The 21526-nt window shown below is 42.8% G+C and overlaps 1 pseudogene; it reads right to left on the bottom strand.

The window, feature by feature from the left end:
• The window catches only part of LOC146833821 (flavin-containing monooxygenase 1-like), an 84728-nt pseudogene that overhangs the window by 49775 nt on the left and 13427 nt on the right, over positions 1–21526 (bottom strand).

The raw sequence follows: 21526 nt of genomic DNA, 5'->3' as shown, positions 1-21526 counted from the left end.
TTTGGCGGTATCTGTGGGTATGCACAGGGCTGTCCTTATGTATATACCTGCCTTTGGCAAGGAACTTCTTTGTGCTCTTCCTTCTTTAGCAGTAGCACAAAGAGCATAGTGCTAATCCTCCGGCAAAACAGTAATCTCACAAGCTCCGCCACCCAGAAGCCTAACTCGCGTGCTGTTAATTTAGGGAGTCCCATCATGAGAGAAGGGCAAAATACTTACAACAGTTAATGGGCATAGTGCCAATATCGGCCACACTCACCAGCCCTCACGCAGCAACATACAGGTAGCATAAATAAGCAGACAAGACAACTTTTTGGTGGAGAAAATTGCTGCAGGTTTATTAGCGTACCAAATATGCCAAGATGGTGGGTTATTTTACAGGTGATCCAAAGGCAAGCCGCCCCTCGCGGCCTACCACCTGATGGGCCAACTTGCATCGTGGCCTTAGCCAATCGGTGCTTAGCCATTGTGGTGAGGGGATAGCCCCTCCCACTTCCGGTGAACCATTGGTCCACCATATAACTCACGCCCCCCCTACGAGGGGCGAAGCGTTCAAGCGACCCCCGGTTGTACAGGTTTCCAACCGTCCGTAGGACAGATGGGGCGCCGTCGCACCCCAGGGTCCACTGCACAGACTTCCTGGGGATATTAGGCCTGGGTGTGGCGACCGTCGCAGCCAGGGCCCCCCCACCAAGTCCTTCGCTCCTACTTACATCCCTCTATTTCCAGGGCCTCCCCTAGGTCCAGGAGGAACAAGTCCATGCCTATTCTGGAGAGCTGTATCCCATCGTCCTTGAAATACCCTGTGAATTTAGCATGAAGCAAACCATGTCTTATGAATCCAAACCCCATTTGTTCGGTGAATTTGCGCATCGCGCAATTGACTCTCCTGCGCGCAGCCTCCATTGCTTCCCTGCCACTGGAGCCGGGGAGTGATCTCTGACCACCACAGTTCACATGTCCCTAACTGGTTGCTTAATTTGCAAATTATGGCCTTCATATTTTTGAAGCAGTGTCCTTTTGCCCAAAGTAGCGGCCTTATCTTTAGCTATTTTAAGTGCCTCTCCCCCTATCCAGCAAGAACAGGTCCGTGCTAAACTGGACAGATGTCCCCCATCGTCCTCAAAGCACCCTGTGAATTTGGCGTGTAGCAACCCATGTCTAAGGAAGCCAAATCGCCTCTGCTCAGTGAATTAACGCATAGTGCAGATGACCCTCCTGCGCGCAGACTCAAACGCCCCCCCCAACCGAGCGTCAGAGTGAGGGGACAAAGAGGCCTCCAGGTGGGCGGGGGAGGAATTTATACCTCTCCCCGTCCCCCACCCCGGACAGAAGTGACGAGCGGGACCCCAAAGGGGTCTCTGGACACTAGGCTGCCCAGTGTGCCATCCTGTGGCACTAAAGGGGCCGCCCTCTTATGAGGCCCTCTTATGAGGGTCCCCTGCGGTGACTTTGTCGGTCAGCCCACAGGTGTTCCCCACTACGAGACAAGGTGGAACCTGAGGGTCCCAGTAGCGGCTGGTATAGGGTGTGCTGCAGGGCGGTGGGGTGGGAGAGGGGCAGGGTGGGGGGGGTAGCAAATACAAACATAGGACGGAACAGAGGAAAGTGATTATTCCGTTCCTCCGTTCCGTCGTATGTCCGTGTTTGCTACCCCCCACCTTGCCCCTCCCCCACCCTGCCCCACCGCCCCGTGGCACGCCCTATACGAGCTGCTACTGTAGGGACCTCAGACACATCTATTCTGCAGAAAATGGTGTCTGTTGTGTGGGGTCTGGTGCTCTTCAGCTGGGCGCAGGAGACCAAGGGGCATATTCACAAGGGCATTGAGCCACCAGACCGTCACTTTTTCCGTCGTTCCTGTGGCACAATGCTCTGCTCCATATTTACAAAGCAGTGTTAAGCCACTTTGCATGGCTTAACGCCGCTTTGTAAATATCGTACCCTTTCGGCCAGGTACCTGCATGAAAGGGGCGTGCAATGGGCGTTGCTGTGGGCGTTCCACAGCAACATCGATTGGTTTTTGATGCTGTCCCAGATGTACATGGATGTATATCTGAGGAAGCAGCAAAAACAAACGCCACTGAATAGCAGGTGTTATTTTGGCGCAATGAGGAGAAATACCTTTATTTCTCCTAGTTTTTGCTCTTTCTATGTGTGCGGCACTCTACCGCACACGTAGAAAGAGCAAATCACCGTTAAAGATTGTTTATTTGCAGAAGGTGTTACTTTCTGCACATAAACAATCATCACTGCACCGCAGGCACCCTTGCACCAGTAGCGGCTCCTGGAGGGAGTGCTGCGCGGCAGTGGGGCGGGGGAGGGGCAGAGTGGGGGGTAGTAAACTCCGGCTCACGGCCTACCAGTGTAATGTAAATAAATAAATAAATAAAACGAATTTCATTGCGTCGGCTGAAACGCCAATGGAGATGCAGCAGTCGCAATGAAATTCATTTTATTTATTTATTTATATACATTCCTCCGGTCGGCCGTGAGCCGGAGTTTACTACCCCCCACCCTGCCCCTCCTCCGCCCCGCCTCACCGCACTCCCTCCAGGAGCCGCTACTGCCTTGCACTATGGCGCAAGGGTGTCTGTGTTGGCGCTAGGCATCTTTTTTTAGCACCGGGGAAAGCACAGGGGTGCGCCGTATTCTCTTAAATAAGGCACGTCCCTGCATTTTTTAAATGACACAGCGCCGCGCTGCTAAATTGCTTGCAGCGCGGCGCTATTTCCTAATAAATATGCCCCAAAATCTTCCAAACTAAGTAGTGAATGGGTCAAAAACATGCACTGAACTTACTAATGATGATTACTGCTACATGTTTATGAACTGAATTTTTATATTTTAACCCCTTGCATGCCCGCCCCTTTCCCCGCCCAGTGCCGCGCTTTGTATTAGCGGGCGGAGTTCATGACGAGCTGGACTCGTCATGGGCACAGCGCCACCGCAGCCCATGACGAGTCCAGCTCGTCATGGGCACTGAAGGGGTTAAGCTGGTGTTTGTTTACATAACATATGTTTATTATATATGCGTTGTTTATAAGTAATGTAAAATGATTTGCATTACCTGTAGCACAGAAAGTACTGTTTGCTTTGCATACAGCGGGGTGATCGTGGTGTTATCAAATTGTAACTACGGCTAGTGGGATGTGCTTGAATACCATACTGCTGACAGTCTCTAACAAAGGGTCTCAGGAAACACTAGGTTTGCATTGAGATGAGGCAAATATGTGCCACCTCTTTAAATGCTAAGGGGCATATTTATCAATGAGTTGTGTCACCCTTGTGCCACACTAATGGGTGCTACGGTGACGCAACAACTAAGACAGATTTATCAGGCCACGTAAGGCCACCTTGGGCAGCCCTGCATGGTTTGGTAAATCTAGAGTGACGCTGCGCAAATCGCTGTATTGTGTTACTCTTCTCCAAGGAAGCATTCCATGGGTGGAGTGTGGGAGTTTTCCATATATCCACCTTTGGATTTTGTCACACTCCCAGATTTACCATTACTGGTAGACCTGGGAATGCGTCAAAAAGCCAACTTCTCCTAGTTTTTCCTCTTTCTTTGTGTGCTGCAGAATGCAGCACACATAGGAAAAGTGAAATGCCTCTGAGGATTGTTTTCGTGCAGGAAGGTGATCCTTCCTGCTCAAAAACAATCCTGCCTGCAACTCAAGCACCCTAGCACCAAGGGCCAAGTGTGCCTGCATTGGCGCACGGCAGCACATTTAGCGCCAAAGCAAGGAAAGGACAGGAACACGCTGTATCATATTAATTACGGTGCATTCCTGCCCTTTCACACAGCGCAGCAGCAAGGTGGGTTGCTGTGCTGTGTGAAATATAGATAAATCTGTCATCTGACTCCCGGCTCCCGTAATCAAGCCTTTGGAGCACCTTGCGGCTACAGCAGAACAAAAGGGGGCCAGCCTACAGACAAGTAAGAATGACGGGACGGGGAGGAAAAAGAGTAAAATCCAAGAGTTCTCATCCCTCTCTCCCGTCTGTTTCGCCTACAGGTCTGCCCTCCACATTGACAGCTGAAAATTGGGCTAAGCGCACTAATACACGTGGGGCCAAAATAAAAGGGGAGAGAAAATTGAAAACATTGAGAGCTTGCAAAAAATTGACATTGCAAAAAAAACTCAGCATAGAAACCCTAGGGACCCGGGCAACTCGCAAACTTTAATTTCAAATATTTTTGGTCCGAGTAATGGGAAAGCTCATAAGGCTCCTCTCCAAAGAAATAAAGACCAAGAGGGGGAGCTCGGCTTAAGTACTGCTGATAGTCTGAATACTTGAGCTCACTCTATCCTCGCTCCAGTCCCACTGGCAGGCACACATGGTCAAACATCATCTACCCCTATCCCTGACCGCGAGGAGGCATTGGGAAGTAATCTCAACATGGAGCTCCAAGCTGTCACTCCTGATGTTCCTGTCACCCCTGTCGCTCTAGGTTGTAAAAAAGGTTCAGAAAGAAAATCAGATATTAATGGTGGTGAATTATTCTCAACCTGCAAGGCCTCTGAATTTGACCCGGCGAATACACCTCACCCCCGGCCTATGACACCCGATACCCTCGAGAAATTCTATTCTTTAACAGATGAATCGGACATCTCAGATCTGAGCATATCCACCTCCAGCGAAGGAGAGGGGCAGAATTGGAAAAGCAGCTCATATTCTGACATAGAGCTACCAGCCAAATGCATGGACATAGCAAAAATCGGAATAAAAAAGTAAGCCGGAGAAGAGGGGCGGGGGCCACCGACAATGGTAGTGCTGGGGACCTCAGATGGGATTACTCAGCCTCACAACTCACTAGCATGATAGACCTAACAGTGTGCTCAGGAGGAAATCGTACAGTCATTGGCAGCACTGAAGGTAAAGAGCTGGAGGTCCAAAACAATCCTGCTCTAGCTGTGGTCTTACAGTGTATTAAGAGCTTACGGGAAGAGGCCAAACAGACAACTGGAGATCTCGCTTAGCCGCCAAAAAACTACAAGGGGCTGTTCGGAAAGTTGGCAGGACCTGTGCTGATATAGTGGATAGGATGGCATCCGTTGAAACTCGCACTGAAAATCTCGAGAAGGACCTTGTCACTCTAAAAGCGCAAGGAAATAAGCACGACGGCATTGTGAAGGTCCTTATGTGATAAATGGAGGAATATAAAAACAGGCAACGGCGCAATAATCTTCCTGTTCTTGGTATTCCAGAGGGGGCCGAAGGGGGAGATCCTAGGAAATATATGATCACGTTGTTGAAGGGTGCCTTCCCCGAACTGAATACCTGGAATTGGGATAAAGAGATCCAACGTCCCATAGGTTCCCTCTAATACCATCTAAACGTCCCTCAGCTACTCTTCAACACCCACGCGCAATGCTTCTATACTTCGGCAACTTCCTCTTACACCAAACTCTTTATGACCTTGTTAGACCAACAGCCAAAAAATAATTAAATGGAGTATCGTTCTTCACAAGACCTGATTTTGCTCACGCAACTGTTGAGCGTAGATGGAGGCTTAGACAACTCTTTACTCCCTTCCAACAACTTGGAGCAGAAGTTTACTTACAGAACTCAGCCCGTCTAAAAATCGTCTACAAGGGCTCCATGCGTAGTTTCATCTCGGAAGTTCAGGCCCAGGCGTATCTACAGGAAATCACCTGCCAAAATGCGAATCATACCAATAAGAACTAGGAGATAATAGACTATAAACCTACCAACCAGGAATCTAACTACAAAGTCACTATCTATTCAACTGTTTCCTTCTCTCCTCTCTCTTACACTCCATTATTCGCATGGTAATCGAGAAAATTCTTAAAGAGATAACTGAGGGTTGATTTCATTCTTGTGAGGTTCTAAAGTCAGATCCTTAAAACTTTTTTTTCTTTTCCCTCTCGCCTTTTTGGCTTTATACTACGCTGAGGTCACAAAGGGCACTGTGGGGGGCGGTAATTGTGGGGTGACCAGCTCGGCGGAGACATGGGGCTTTGATTGCTCAGATGCCATCATCCTGGCCCGGGCAGGACCAGGTAACCTCAGCAATAGGTGGGGGTGGGGGGACGGCCGGCTTGGGAAGGGAAAGGATGAGGGGGGGCCTTTAGGGTTAGGCAGGGGTTGGCAACACAATTGGAAATGTCTTAAAATTCCTTCATTCTTTTTTCACCCTTTTTCTTTTTTGGCATCCTAAATGAGTAAACTCCGTATTGCTACGATTAATATTTGTGGCGAAAATGACCCCAAAAAGAGAAAGAACACTTCAGTTGGTCTACGCCTATTGAAGGCCGACATAATTTGTATACAAGAGACACATATTGAGAGGTCACAGCAGCATCTACTCAAAACACTTGAACAACACTGGTGGGGGGAACTACACAAAGTTCACGTACACGTGGGGTCAGGATCCTGACAACAAACAATTCTATCAAATGTAGGCGCACTTTGGCTGATCAACTAGGGAGATGGGTAATTACGGAATGTTGCAGGGAGAATGGAGACCCGCTCACCATTTGCTCGATCTACGGCAGCATACTAGACGACCCAGAAGTTTTTCATTATATAAATAATGAATTGGCCACTTGGCCACTTGGCCACTTCCCATAATTATCTGTGGGGACCTTAACATCAATATACCCGCAGATAAAAAATTAAACGTAGAAACTGATTGGGTATATAGTGGTCGGAAACCTAAGGTGTTCCGGGCACTAAGGACATTATGCCAGAAGCATGCTATTTTCGATCTCTGGAACTGGCAGAATCCCTCTGATCCTAGCTTCACTTACTTCTCCTATCCCCATAATAAACATGCCAGATTAGACTATATATTAGTGTCGCACTCTCTTCTCCACAATTGTTTTATTGAAAAGCATCATGCATTCTCTCTGAACACAACCCCCTAACTGTAGAACTCAAGTGGAAACTGCCCGAGGGTTCGGAGAAGCGCCACCTGGAGCTTTGAACGAGCTATACTTCTTAATGAAGACTACTGTCATCATATGAGAATGTGGATTCCGCAATTTCTAGGCGAGAACTTGGGGAGCACAAAAATTGAAGCTGTCTGGGATGCACTAAAAGCTGGAATACGGGGGGAAACCCTTGGATTTTCTCTATCATTGAACAAAAAAAAACGCTCCATGGCAAATGACACACTAGCCAGATTAGCCTCCTCCGAAGAGGAATTGACCTCTGTGATTCAAACCGGGGGCGACCCCGCTGAAGCACAGACTAAGGTAGCAGTCGCTAAATCAGTGGTCATGGAGTTCATAGCAAATACGGCAGCTGATAAACTTATAACATGGCAGGAGGAGATATGAGTGTAGCGAACAGGTAGGCCACCACCTGGTGTCAGAATGTACCTCAAGTTCCAGAGAAGCAGAGATGACGACTACTCCCAATGCCCCTGCATCAGTACAGCAACCAGACTAGGTAACGGCACTAGCACGGGGGAAAGGGAAAGTGGAAGAGAAGAGACTGCCTCAGGAAGGTGTATGACCTCAAGGTGACGATTCTGCTTCCTCTGCTGAGTCTTCTGTAGTGTGTGGTTCTTCACTGGCAAATCTTAACGAGGTACACCTAATGCACAGAGGTGAAAGGGATTACAAAGACATCCTACTCTTCTATTCTTCCTAATGACTTTTATATCCCTCTACTCCTACCTTATACTCCTGCAGGCTTGCTACTCTTCTATATGATGATATTCATTGTAATCTTTTTGATTATTACTGACTTTTCAATATCTTCAGACTTGAGAACAAAGTTCCAACATTTTTACAAAGAACTAGGTATGTACATAGTAGCGGAATAACGGAGTAACTCTCTCTCTCTCTCGCAGACTCTGTAGCGTAGAATGTCAAGGTTGTGTCACACAGCGTAGATAGATTCCACAACTTCCATTGGAAAAGAAGCGCGCAAAAGGTACAGGGAAAGGGTAAATAGGGCGGAAAGGAAAAGGAAAGGTCGCCAAAGGGAGGAGAGGAAACTGGGGGTCCTGCGCATGTACGCACTCACTGACTTTAGTCGTTGGCTTAGTCTTGGCTTCTAATAGTTCACAGGAAAATCTTGTACTCAGCCACTCCGGAAACTGCTTCCTCTAGAGATGAACAAACGAATATTTCAGCCTCTTGAAATCTCCGCAACTTTCCTGTCTGAATCTTGGGTAACCGAAAAGCCGCTTAACTTGACTCTGACTACTAGCGGTAGATTCGGCTCTGTGATTTACTCCGAAAATATCTCTCTTCAAGTTCTAGGGCCGTTCTCCTCAGGATACAGGAGCTGACGGGAAACACTAGCTTCTCTCAGGATATCTTGATTGAAGTGCGCAGTTTGCCGCGCACTCAACCGTCATGTCAAAGATGCACACCTAATGACGGCAAGAGCCGCGGCCATCTTGAAAGGTCTAACTGCACATAGAACATTATATGTCCCGATATAAATTCACCACTTGCGGCTTCACAAGAATTCGCTGTCTCTTTGGTTTTTGCCATTTATGGTGCACTGCAGACACCACGTGAGTCTGATTCCTGACACCTGGCAATCAGAGCAAGACAAAAAAAAACCCTGAATACAATACAAGAAATAAATGACCCTAAGCGAGGGGTGATAACGGACCCTGATAGAATTCGAGAGGTATTTCACACAATCTATCAGAAACTATATAGTGAAAACTCCTCTGGGGATCCGGGAGGCATGCCGACATACCTCAACCCAATCCCTTCAGAACAATTCTCCCTGGAAGACCGACTATGGCTCGATGAACTTCCTCAATGGGTTGAGATATTGTTACGCATCAACAGCTGGATTAGATAGTATACCTCTCGAATTCTATAAAAAATACTTGCCACAGCTCAAAGACTGTATGACTCAACTATTTATACAAATGTTCAAGGGTGGCAGACCACCTGAATCCTGGTCACAGGCCAAGATTGTGGTTTTTCTTAAAAAAAATAAAATACCATCTGAACCTGGTTCATATCGCCCTATAACCTTAATCAACAGTGATATTAAGATCTACTCTAAAATCCTTGCCACTCGATTGGCCTCTGTCATCCATAAGGTTGTTTCAAGCAAGCAACATGGGTTTATAACAGGGCGAGGGACGACAGACCATATAAGACGGGCTATCTCACTCTTTGATGCTGCAAACATCTCTAATCACCCAATGGCATTAATTTTGCTAGGTGCAGAAAAAGCCTTTGACAGGGTCTCCTGGCATTTTTTATGGGGGACCCTGTCGAGGGTTGAAGTCGGCAAAGGGAGTCTTTAAGCCTTTAAAATGCTGTATTTTCACCCGACGGAACGCCTCTTTTTTAATGGCGCACTCACTTTTAACATTACGGGAGGTACCCGCCAGGGATTCCCAAGCTCGCCGCTTCTGTTTGCTATTTACATAGACCCGTTCTTACACCAACTAGAAACGAATGAAACAATCAGACCCATAGTTACCCAAGGTTGGGAAACTAAAGTACTGGCGTATGCGGACAACATCGCCCTTGTGACTCCCGACCCCGTAACAGCTATGGTCGAAATAGAGACAGAAGTAGCCAGATTTGGGACTTTCTCCGGGTACTCTCTAAATCGTACGAAAACGCAAATTGTCGTTAATGAGAACTTAACCATTAATGACTCTCGCGTAGTTAAACACGCAATATATCTTGGCGTAGATATCTCAGCTAACATCGAGAAAATAGTCAAAAGATAACATAGGCCCACTAATTGATGAAACTAAACCTGATCTGCTGAGAATTCACAACTTACATCTGTCTATTATCGGCAGATATAATATCATTAAAATGCTATTTTTTCCCAAATTTCTATATCTTAAGCGTGCAATCCCACTTGAATTCTCCATGGATTGTCTTAAACAAATTGAAAATGTATTTTCCCGTTTTATCTGGGCATATGCCAAACCAAGAAGAGTATACAAATATCTCTCTTTACCTAGAGAGAGAGGCGGTTTGGCTCTTCCTAATATACAACTTTATTATTGGGTTACAACACTATTATATAACCTAGTTGTAATACAAGAAAAGCCAAGAGGTATTATGATCGAGGAGATAGCAACCTGCCTCGAACTTATAATGGGAGTCGAAGCGTGGGGTTGGGCATGGCGATTTCTAGGCAACAGTTACAATAAGAAGGTTCGCCTTAAAACCCTGCAAGCAGGACACCAAATCTGGAAACTAATACGTAAATTGATCGGTTTGGGTCAGTTCAATCACTATACACCTCTTTTCAATAATCCAAATTTACCTGAGATCTTTAAAGGCCCAGTCGTTCAAAAATGGTGCAATGCCGGTCTGACTAATTTGGGAGCATTCTTTTCTTTATCCGGTCTGACTACCTTTGATACTCTTAAAGAACGCTATGCATTAGATTGGAGGGATTTTTACAAATACCTTCAAATTAGAGACTTTTTACATGAGAAAGGCGGAGGGCCAATTAGCTTCGCTAAGAATGACTTAATTGATAATCTGAGAAGGAATACAAATCTATCCATAGGTACAGTCTATAATTTTTTTAACACACTAATGATAGATGATATGGGTGCTCGAGCGGCAAAGTGGGTAGCTGAAACTGGGACGACAGAAAACCTATTCTTTCACTCAGTCAAATTAGCACAGAACATCTTGATTCCGGCCCGACTCCAGGCCCAATATTACAAAACTTGCTTCTCGCTCTACTATACACCTAAAAGAATTGCGAAATGGGGGACGGGGAGAGGAACCCTCTGCCCACGATGTGCACTATTCCAGGCAGATTTGATGCATATCTTTGCCTCTTGTGTTGCCCTCCATAAACTTAGGGAAGATATTGCCAATTTTTTCAGGTTGTCACTGGGCGTCGAATGCGTCTTTTCTCCTACCTTGATCGGACTCGGTGTTGCACAGAGCACTTGGGGGAAGTTTGGAGAAGAACTGTTGTTCATTGGTATGGCAATACTACGGTTATGTCTGGCATCCGCATGGTTGGACCCTAACCCTCCCACATTTCAGCAATGGTTATCTCGCTTTTTAGCTAATTACAATCTTGAAAAAGCTATATATACAAAAAGGGGTCTATGCTCTCGAACAAAGGGTTTAAAAATGTGGGCACCTCTGACTAGATGGATCGAAAAAAGGGGGGCAGATTTCTAAAAGAGCAACACGACAAAACCTAAATATATGTAAACAAGTTACTAGTTGTCAACCGCAGGGGAGGGGTGGGTGGGTTTTAGGGAGGGATTTGTTAAAAAAAAAAGAAAAAGTCATGCATAATTGTGATTATCTTTGCTCTTTTTTCTTTCTCCCGCACACTGTGAATTATAATTGTTTTTTTTATTGTCCTATATATCAATGTCCAACATGCATTAATAAAAAAAATGAAAACCAAAAAAAAACTAAAAGAAATATAGATAAATCTGCCCCTAAGTGTTTCTACAAAGACAGTTAAAAGTCAAATTCATTTAGAGCAAAACTTAAAACTGTTTCTTTCCATAGATTTACAGGCACAGATTGCATGCTATTGCAAACAATCTCAACCTGCTAAATTCTTAAAATCCTAAAGGAAAAATTGATCTTGAATTAAACTTTTGAAGAACCATCATAATAAGGATATTAACTATTACAATACGCTCACTCTGCTGGATTCCAACAATAACAGCATCAACGGAATTTAAACTTTTTGGCAAGTGCTACAGCCACTTCAGCTACTTTGGCTGATAAGTAAGCAACTAGCCATTTCACTTCTCCATGGATCTGTGTCAATACAGACAGTGTGCCCCTTACACATTCATGACAGAAAAGGAAGGGTCCGTACTATAGTCGAATATTCCAAGGGTTGCGGTACTGCAGAGATTGCTTTTGAGCTCTAGGTCGGCACCCATACATTCTTCATTCCAGGGTACCGCATCAATCACATCATTGTGATTAGCATCTGTAGAGGCTTTGTGACTAGGGAAACATTTGTGATCCACTGACAACAATAGCCAACCATTCCTACAAACATCCTGACTTCTCTTTGTGCAGTGGGTTGGTAAATTCCCAGGATCGCAGAGATGAATGCTTTAAACACCTTTCTCACTCACTCCTCAGTCTGGTGTCCTAAGCATAGGACTTCCTTCTGCTAGAGGAAGCTTTATGTTGACAGAGTAATTGGACTTTTTGCAGAACAAAATGCTCATAAATCACTGCTGGAGAATAACATCGCAGATGACATGGGTGTCTGTTGTGGGCGTATATGCATACTCAATGAAACAAAGAGATAAGAATGATGAACTAGTAAGCTTGACGGAGAAAAGTAAGAAAGTAAAAAATATGCATGACAGAAAAAAGATTGGTAGCTATATAGAGGAAAAACCTGGGACAGAAGGGAGGTGTGGAAGGAAGGAAACATGAAATGAAAGAAGGAAGAGAATGTGAAGGTGAAGGTTATAATGGAAGGGTGAAAGAAGTGAAGATAGAAAAAATGAATGGAATAAAGGGTGAAAGGACTTTCTGTGACAGGATGGGTATCTGAAAGGATGGATAGGTGAATTGATGAATAAAGGGATGGATGGAAGAATGGGCAGATAGGAAGAAGGAAGAGTTAAATGCAGGGTAAAAGGATGCCTAGATTGATTCATGGGTGTATTTGTGGGTGATCCGTTGAAAGTGCGGATGGTAACAGGAAAGGGTAAAAGAAAGCATGATTTTGGTTGATAGAAAGTTAAAGGGAGGAAGAGATTGATGGCAAAATAGATGAAAATTAAGAAACAGAACGGAGAAGGAATTGGTTATTAGAAAGGTTGAAGGTTGAAAGGGTGAAAGGAACTCTTGTAAGGAGGGTCATTTTGTTTCATGTGCGCTTTGTGATTAAATGCTTGGTCCAAGTAGGGAGCATTAAAACTTTCAGGGTACTCCACTGGGATAGCTTGCAGCTTCCTTGCTCAGGTATCTCAACTCTACCTCATAGTACCTGTTCATTCCTGGATGAACTGTACCCTTCACATTTTCTTTGAATTCCACATGTAATCTTAATACATCAATCTCTTTCGGTGCTGGCTCTATTTGCGGAGGCTATAATTCAATGTCCACAACAGCAGGGGACCTGAAAATGCACTTGATACAGAGGTAGACGTCACTTCTTGGATAAACTGAGGACAATGTATACACTTGGGCCCTCAGTTGCATTGACTCATGATCTTCCAGTACCTGACCACTGAGCTGCTGACCCCACTGGAGGAGGTCCACCCTACTATGGAATGATGGTGAATTTAACAAATCTCTATTAGCCCTCTTCTCATTCTCATCTGACTCTGTATCCCTTTCCTACTGCTGATCTTTAATCTGGCTTTCTTTCTTGTACGAACTTCTAGTGTAGATGTGTGTTGTATTGCGCACACAAAGGTTATGTCGTTTGAAAGAAAATAAAACAAATGATGTGACAGTTTGCCTATTTGGCATGCTGATCAGGAGCATGGGAGTGCCTAGCACACAATTAAAATACTTGTTACTGCAAGTGACGAAGGTCACTTGATGCCTGATCGTACATCGTGTGAATCTATCAATGTATGCCTTTGTACAAATAATGTGATATCATTGTGAATTTATTTCAACAAGAACAACAATTATCATTTTCAATGTGACAATGAATCCATATTATATGTCAGTTCAACAATAGTACGTCTAATAAAGTACATCAATTTGACTGTTGATCAGTGTGATCAAACAATTAGAAGAAATAAATTAACTTTTTGGACAAATAAGGTTTTATTTCCAAACATGTATTTGTTGCTCTATGCATTTCAGTATCTCTGTCCCTTCTTCGGGGGACACTGTAAAAGAATATATGAATAACAATAAGAAAAGAGGAAGTATCACTGAATCAAAGATGCAGTTTGACCAAAGTATTAAAGAGTTTTGATGCGTAACTGTGAAAAAATGTCATGCTTGCTGAAAGAGTCCCAGTGCCTCAATGAAAAACGGTGTGTTGACACCCAGAAACGATAAGTTGTTCAGTAGTGCAACAATAATAAAACGGAGATTCAGAATAGTAAGCACAGAACCAGCCACCCGACTGACAGTGTACACGTGTCACTTGTTTCTAATGAAAGTGCCCCGTGACAAAAAAGCTGAGGTGAATGTCCTAATTAGCTGCACTCACAACATACAAGGAGGAAGAGAAATATCTCCTTCTTCATTAATACCAAGGCCAATATCCCTAATGAACGAGTTCTGAAAATAATAACCTTCCATGAAACACACATTATAGAGAACAAAAGTCTCTGTACTGAATCCCCAATGTACTGCCTATTCTCTACATACCTACAATGGATGTGCATATAGACGGTGCACTGCTAAGGTTTGTCTAAGGGGTAGTTGTAATAGATGCTGTGAAAGGAAAAAATACGTATAAAGGGAGCCCATTGAAATACTGTGAATGTGCTAAATAAAGATATTGTTGTGTACAACTAAAAAATGTGCTTACCGCAGAAGGTTTTAGCTCGAGAATTCAATCGTTCACTTTGAAAAATCCCAGAGAAACTAGACTGGACTGAAACTACGATTTTATCTAACCGCTGCATGAACTCAGCATCTTCAGTGTGTCGAAATAAACATAGGACTCACTACCTGATAGAAAGATTCAGAGAAACCAATGGCCGCCATCTTGGAACTCTCCTGTTAGACTAAGGATACATCCGATGCAGTGCTAACTGCCTCAGGATAAAGGTTCAAGCCTGACCATACTGTGAATGCAGTGAAACTGTTAAGGTGTGTAAACAAATCATGGATCCGACAAAGAAGCCCCAGAAAAATTTGAAAAAGTTAAACAGATGGATAGACTGTGAAATTGAGACAACACAAAAGAAGAAGCTGCTCATATAAAAATCTCATAAAGTGAAAATGAAGATGATCGTCAAAAAACAGATATATGACTGCAATTGCCTCAAAAGCGAATCTGTCATCAATTAAATTTCCTGAGACATAACTGTGTGTAACCAAAGTTTCTGGTGAAAATATACCATCATAATAAATTGCTGCCAGTGTAATATAATAACAGGAATGCAGTAAACAGCATCTAAAGAAGAAAAAATGTCTGAGATACACAATAAGAAAGAACATGAGATGTAAACACATTTTCAAATAAATAAAATATAACTTCTACAAAATATGTTAACACGTGTTCTAGATGTAATATGTATTTTCATGTCTGGATGGTACTGCTATAGAAAACAAATCATATCACCTTTATCGTTCATTCCTAGTGAAATCGATATATTGAATTTCTTAATCAAGTAAATTTCTCTCTGCGAAAGCAATTTAGAATTGTCTTTGTCATTGGTCCCTGCAAGTGTTTCAAAAATCAAAAACCATAACAGAGCAATGTTATGTCTGCTTTCTAACCAATGCACCACTGAATTGGAGTTGGTATTTTTACTGGGGATCATACTTTTATGTTCCGTTATTCTTTTTTTTATTTTACACTCCATTTTGCCAATATACATTAGTCAGCATGGACATTTAATACAGTAAATCATCTGTGATGTGTTACAATCTGTGGAATGTCTTAGTTTAACCTGCTCACCTGTTTGTAGATGTGTAATATTGTTAACTTTGATGATGTTATTGCAATTAATGCAATTGTGACATTTTGTAGTCCCAATTACTTGTGTGTGGCTTTTGATCTTTGGCAGGGTTAGTAATTTCTTCAAGTTTTTGTGCGTTTATAAGCAAAAAGAGGTTTGTGCTGAAATAACCCGTTGAAATCTGTTTCATTTTGAAGATGTTCCCAGCGTTTGTTCATTATTTTCTTAATGGTCATTGAGTCAATTGAAAATTTTTACGCAAAAACATGATGATCCTGCAAAACCTTAGCTTTGTTAAGTAACAGATCTTCATGCTTAACTTCTGGCAGGCTTTGTTTTTTAATTTTACAGTATATTCACCTTTCCCTTTCCCTGAATTTCTGCTTCTATTCTTCAAGTGATGTTGTGAAGGCTGCTGTAGTGGATGATATCCTTTTGATTCTCAGCATCTATGAGTAAGGTAAGTTAGTGATGAGGTTTGGTGGATGAAAACTCTGGTGAAGTAATACATTATTTTTGTCTGTGTTCTTCTAATATGTGCTTGTGTCAATCTTCAGATTTGATTTCTTCACCCAGACATCTAAAAGTGCTAAGCTGTTGTCACTGATATTGTAAGTGAATGGTGTTCTTGTGTTTTTATCCAGTAGTTTCATTCAGGTGTTGTTCCAAATTAGAAATATGTCATCTATAAATCGACAGTACAGAATCATATTTTCATTCCATTCTTGATCTGTGAAGATGAAGTCATGTTCAAATTTAGACATGAACATGTTTGCATAGGCTGAGGCCCCTGAAAATCCCAACAATGTTCCACTTAGTTGAAGAAAAAACTGGTCATTTCAGGTGAAGTAGCTGCGCTGGAGACAAAGTTGCAAAATCTCTAATAGGAAGACTATGTTAGCTTGGCTTTGAGGCTGCTGTAATAGAGCCCATTCCACTGCTTCAATCCCTTCTTCTAACAGAATGGAAGTCTAAAGAGTTGTAACATCAATTGTGCATAGTAACCACTGATTGCTTGTTGCACATTTAAAGTTTTCAAGGCATTTAAAAAAATCGGTGGTATCTTGGATGTATGATTGCCATGTTTGAACAAAAGACTGCAGAAAGTAACCAACATATTTTCCAAATGGTTCAAACAATGAATCACACCCCGATACAATGGGTCAAAACGGAGGATCTTCAATGCTTTTGTGTACTTTTGGGAGCATATACAGATGTGGTCGACATGGGTGTTTCACCATGAGATAAGCACGGGTAGAAGGGCTTATCCATTCCATTTCTAGAGCATTGTGTAAGATTTTTGTTAGAGTTCCTGATGTTTCCGTCGTGGGATCCTTGTCAAGAAGTAAATGTGTGGACTCATCCATGATATGTTCTTGTACTTTAATATTGTAAAAATACTTATCCATGGTGACTAAGGCGCCTCCCTTATCAGCCAGTTGAAACACTATTTCCTTGTTATCAGACACATTTTTAAAAGTTCTATAGTCTGATTTTGAAAAATTACGACGATTGGGTTGGAAGTTCAAAGTAGCAAGATCTTTTTTTTCAATGCTTTGAAAGTATCCAACAATTTGTGGCAAACTGGTATAATAAATGTACTTCTGGGTTTGAATTCTTTGTATTCTGATATTTCTAACTCTTCTGTGGGTGGTATCACATTCTCAAAAAAATGCTGTAATCGCAAATTTCTCATAAATCTGTACAGAGCTACTTCTGTTTCCAACAAGTTGGTGTTGTAAATTGGTATGAATTACGTGCCTTTAGTTAACAACACTAATTGCTGAGTTGTTAGTGCCACTGAAGATATGTTGATTACTACATTTTGTTTATGCTCTGTAGATTCTTGCAGATTTTGTCTTTTTCTTTGTCAGAGGATTTCAGCAAGCATGAGATTTTTTCACTGTCACGCATGAACACTCTTTAGTCCTTTGGTCAAACTGCATCTTTGATTCAGTAATACTTCCACCCTTCTTATTGTTATTCATGTATTCTTTTACAGTGGCCTCTGAAGAAGGGACAGAGATCCCGAAATGCAAATACATTTTTGTAAATACATGTTTGGAAATGAAACCTTATTTGTCAAATAGGCCAATTTATTTCTTTTAATTGTTTTGATCACACTGATCACACAGTCAAATTGATGTACTTTCTCAGATGTACGATTGTTGAACAGTGACATACAATATGGATTGTCACATTGAAAATGATCATTGTTGTTATTGTTGAAATAAATTCACAGTGATGTCATATTATTTGCACAAAGGCATACATTGATATATTCACGCTGTGCAATCAGGCATCAAGTGACCATCGTCACTTGCAGTAACATCTCTTCCTTGTCTGCCGTCACCCTTTCATTCTCCCTCACATTTGCAGGGTATACACCCATACCAACATGTCATACCTGCTGATTCAAATTTTATTTCACATCCAAACAGTAACTAACGGACTGACTGAATTGAGCATTAGTTCGGTTGCACTCCTTTTTATGTGTGGCATGCTCCCATGCATTCAATGTTTAAAAAGTGTGTGGGTTATGGTTTGAGCTTCATTCCATAAATCCCTTGCTCTAAATGGTCCTGATTTTTACTTTAAAGGTGCCAATTCTGGATACATTGCATGTCAGAGTAGTGATCTTATTTCATTCTTCAATCCACTGGACTATATGTAACCACTTATCAAGTGCCATATCATAAGCAGGTATGCCTGGGTAGTATTTTCTCTCCCTAAAACCAGGATGAAGGTATTTACTGACACAAGCTCCCATTTTCCTTGAAAAATGTCAATCTCCTGCACATGTACACCACAACAATATTACAGCAATCTCAATATAGCACTGAACATTAACTAGTCAATCCTAGCAAGGTATCTGATGACCCAACCAATTAGCCACAGCTCGAATCACTACATTGTCAACCAATTCCTACATGTGCAGTTCAAAGGTTAACCAGTCACAGTATGGCTGTGGAAGCAACCACCCAATCTCAGCGCAACACCCAGTGACGGAAACACTGACCACAGTGCGCCACACAGCACAGCTAACTTTGAAATTTTGCACAGCACATGAAAAAATAAACAAATATTAACAATAAGCTTTGTCTGCTTTACCAAGATCGGAAAGTACAATTCAATCTCTTCTGAAGAAATCACACTAACAGAGGAACGCAGGTTCTCGACCAGAAGTACCCTACCCCTGGTTGATGTGTTTACATGGCCCTGAGCAAAGCCGGAATGTCACTTTTAGTGACACCCCAGTGGCGCACACTGCAGGCCATATCTACAAAGCCACGTAAAGCCACCCTGTGCAAGTCGCTGCGTTGCCTCACCATGCGATAGTGAGGCGTGCCATGAGCGTTACGGTGTAACACCCATGGCATTTGACACATTTACCAGATTTACAAGATTTCGTAAACCTGAGAATACGTCACAAGCCTATGCCTCCCAAGGGGAGGCATAAGGAAGGTACAACAAGGAGATATACCTTTATGTCTCATTGTTTTTCAAGTTTCTATGTGTGCTGCATTCTGCAACACACATAGAAAGAGGAAAAATCCTCATTATTGTTTTTGTGCAGGATGGTGTCCTTTCCGGACAAAAATATGCATCCTGCAACGGAGGTCCCTTTGCAACATGATGCAAGGGTGCCTGCGTTGGCACACCCTTGTGCGTCAGCGCAGGGCGAAAGGACAGGAATGTGCCATATCCGATAGATACGTAACATTCCTGCTCTTTCTTTTGCCATAGGACAGCACAGCAAGAAGGCTTGCAGCGCTACCCTATGGCAAAACTTCGTAAATGAGGCCCTAGATCTTTTGTAAATACCTCTCATGGTGTGAATGTGGCACCTTACAATACACACCTCACTTAGTGGACAAGCACCAATAATAAGTTTATATTTTGCGATTTTGGCTTTTTACAGAATCCGATAGCCGAACAGAAAACCTGAGCAAAAAGCACACAAATAGCAATAAATGCAACTAAGCATCATGAATGAGCAATCAATTTGGATTTTTAAAATTTCATTTCTATAGGATTCAACTACAAAAGCAAAGAAGTGGGGAAAGTGGCAATGAAGTAAAATATTGCAAATCTTTGAACTTTAAATATATTGTGAACAAACACAAATGAGTCTGCTACAGATTAGACTGTTGCAAAATCCGTAATACATAGTTCATAATTCATCCACAAATACTCTTTATCAATTAATCAATGTTAAAAAGACAATTCCATGAAAAACACATAAGTATAAAAAAAACTCCCTATATGGATTAAATCTGCAGTGTAGTTCCCGCAGCTAGCACACTTTGAATCTGATCTTTTCTCCATCTATACATTTTCTGGTGAGTATAATACAGATTTAAAAATGTCTTGTAGTGTTGATTTCTCAGCCTGGTACATAGCAGAGTCTCCTTTCCCAATCTCAAAGGCAGCCGAAAGAGGGTGTTGTCAGGGGTAGTGTTCACCATCATAGCTAATTTCTGAAGTTGAAAAATTACATAATCTTAGTCCAGCTCAATGATTAGTCTGAATAAAACACCTATTTTACCACTGCCTCTGGCCTTCAGACTCTGCACTAAGGCACTTGAATTAATGGGATTATGCCTTTGTCTACTTTAAGTAAGAAGTTCCTGATTTACAGATTTTGAAAAATATATTCTTAACACAGATTCCTGCTGCAGATCCTCATATAAATGGAATTGATCCCCAAGTTAGAGGGTGCCTATTTGTCATACCCCAGCCTTCTCCCAGGCCAAGCAATGGTGGTCACGGAAAACGAGGTGAAACAGGGGGGAGTGCCAGAGAGATGTGCAAAGATTATACCAACCTATATCCATTTTCAGTCACGGCTGCTGGAAATAAAAAGTTGTGGGGCAGCAGCGGGGGAATAATAAAAAGAACTTTCCTGATGCTGCCGGTCACCTCGCACCTTGGTACTTCTCTGCTTCATGAGAACAGTGCATGGTTCGTCCTGAGCTGGCTGGCTTAATGATCGCTCAGGCACAGGGAGTATGTGCCGTTTCTCCACCTGGCTGTGGAATACAGCTGGGTTGGACAAACCTAACGGCGCATGTCTGTTTGGCAGGCCTAGGACCTTTGGCCAAAGTGACATGCGCACTTATGAGTGCACTGCTCTCCTCCCTCCCATCGCCCGGCCCCATCCCTCCCTGCACACGTTTGGCTCAGATAGCAGCTGAAAAATAAAACAATAATAAAATATAATTTTATTTTTCAGCTGCTGGCTCTGAGCCACTGGAGCAATGCTCCTCCAACATTGCAGGGGAGCTGCCACTGTCTATTTTACCTCGCACGATAGATCAGATTTTGTGGGCTGCGTCGATCGTCTAATACTTAACTTTCTATAAGAAATTCAAGTATTAGACGATTGAGGTAGCCCACAAGGTTAGGTTTCAGGATCCTCAAAAAGCAGCCTCCATCTTCCTTACCCAGAGATAGCTTGTATATACTGGGAAGGCTTGTTGCCTGAGGGGTACATACTTCCGTTATCAGTGATCAAAAGTTCCATATGTTGCAACATGGATGCCTCTCTCCAGAGGCATAACTAGGTATTTCAAAGCCCTTCTCACCCGCTTGTTTTCCCAGATCACCGTAAACAGATAGAGAATCTTGGAGAGCACCAACATTTTGATGTCATTGCAATGCTCAATCAGTGTTAAATGTAGATTACTATTATGTTCTAACTCAGACTTCGTTTTGCGCATTATAGGTTCATAATTCAATGGAGGAATACACTCCATATTAGGTGTCATCTCGATTCCCAGATCAACCATGTTTAGACTTGTCAGCCTTAGGGTGGTCTTCCTCCAAATGTTTTGCCTACTTACCTACAATTTGTGCTGGATTTTGTTTTTACTAGCCTTAGGACTCGGTACATTTTACCACTGCTACCCAGAGCTAAAGTGCTTGTGCTCACTCCCCTAAACATGGTTTTATTGACATATTCCTAATTGGCATATTTAATTGACT

The sequence above is a fragment of the Triturus cristatus genome, chromosome 4_2, assembly GCF_964204655.1.
Source record: "Triturus cristatus chromosome 4_2, aTriCri1.1, whole genome shotgun sequence".
Taxonomy (NCBI): domain Eukaryota; kingdom Metazoa; phylum Chordata; class Amphibia; order Caudata; family Salamandridae; genus Triturus; species Triturus cristatus.
This window is presented reverse-complemented; position numbering and strand designations above follow the sequence as displayed.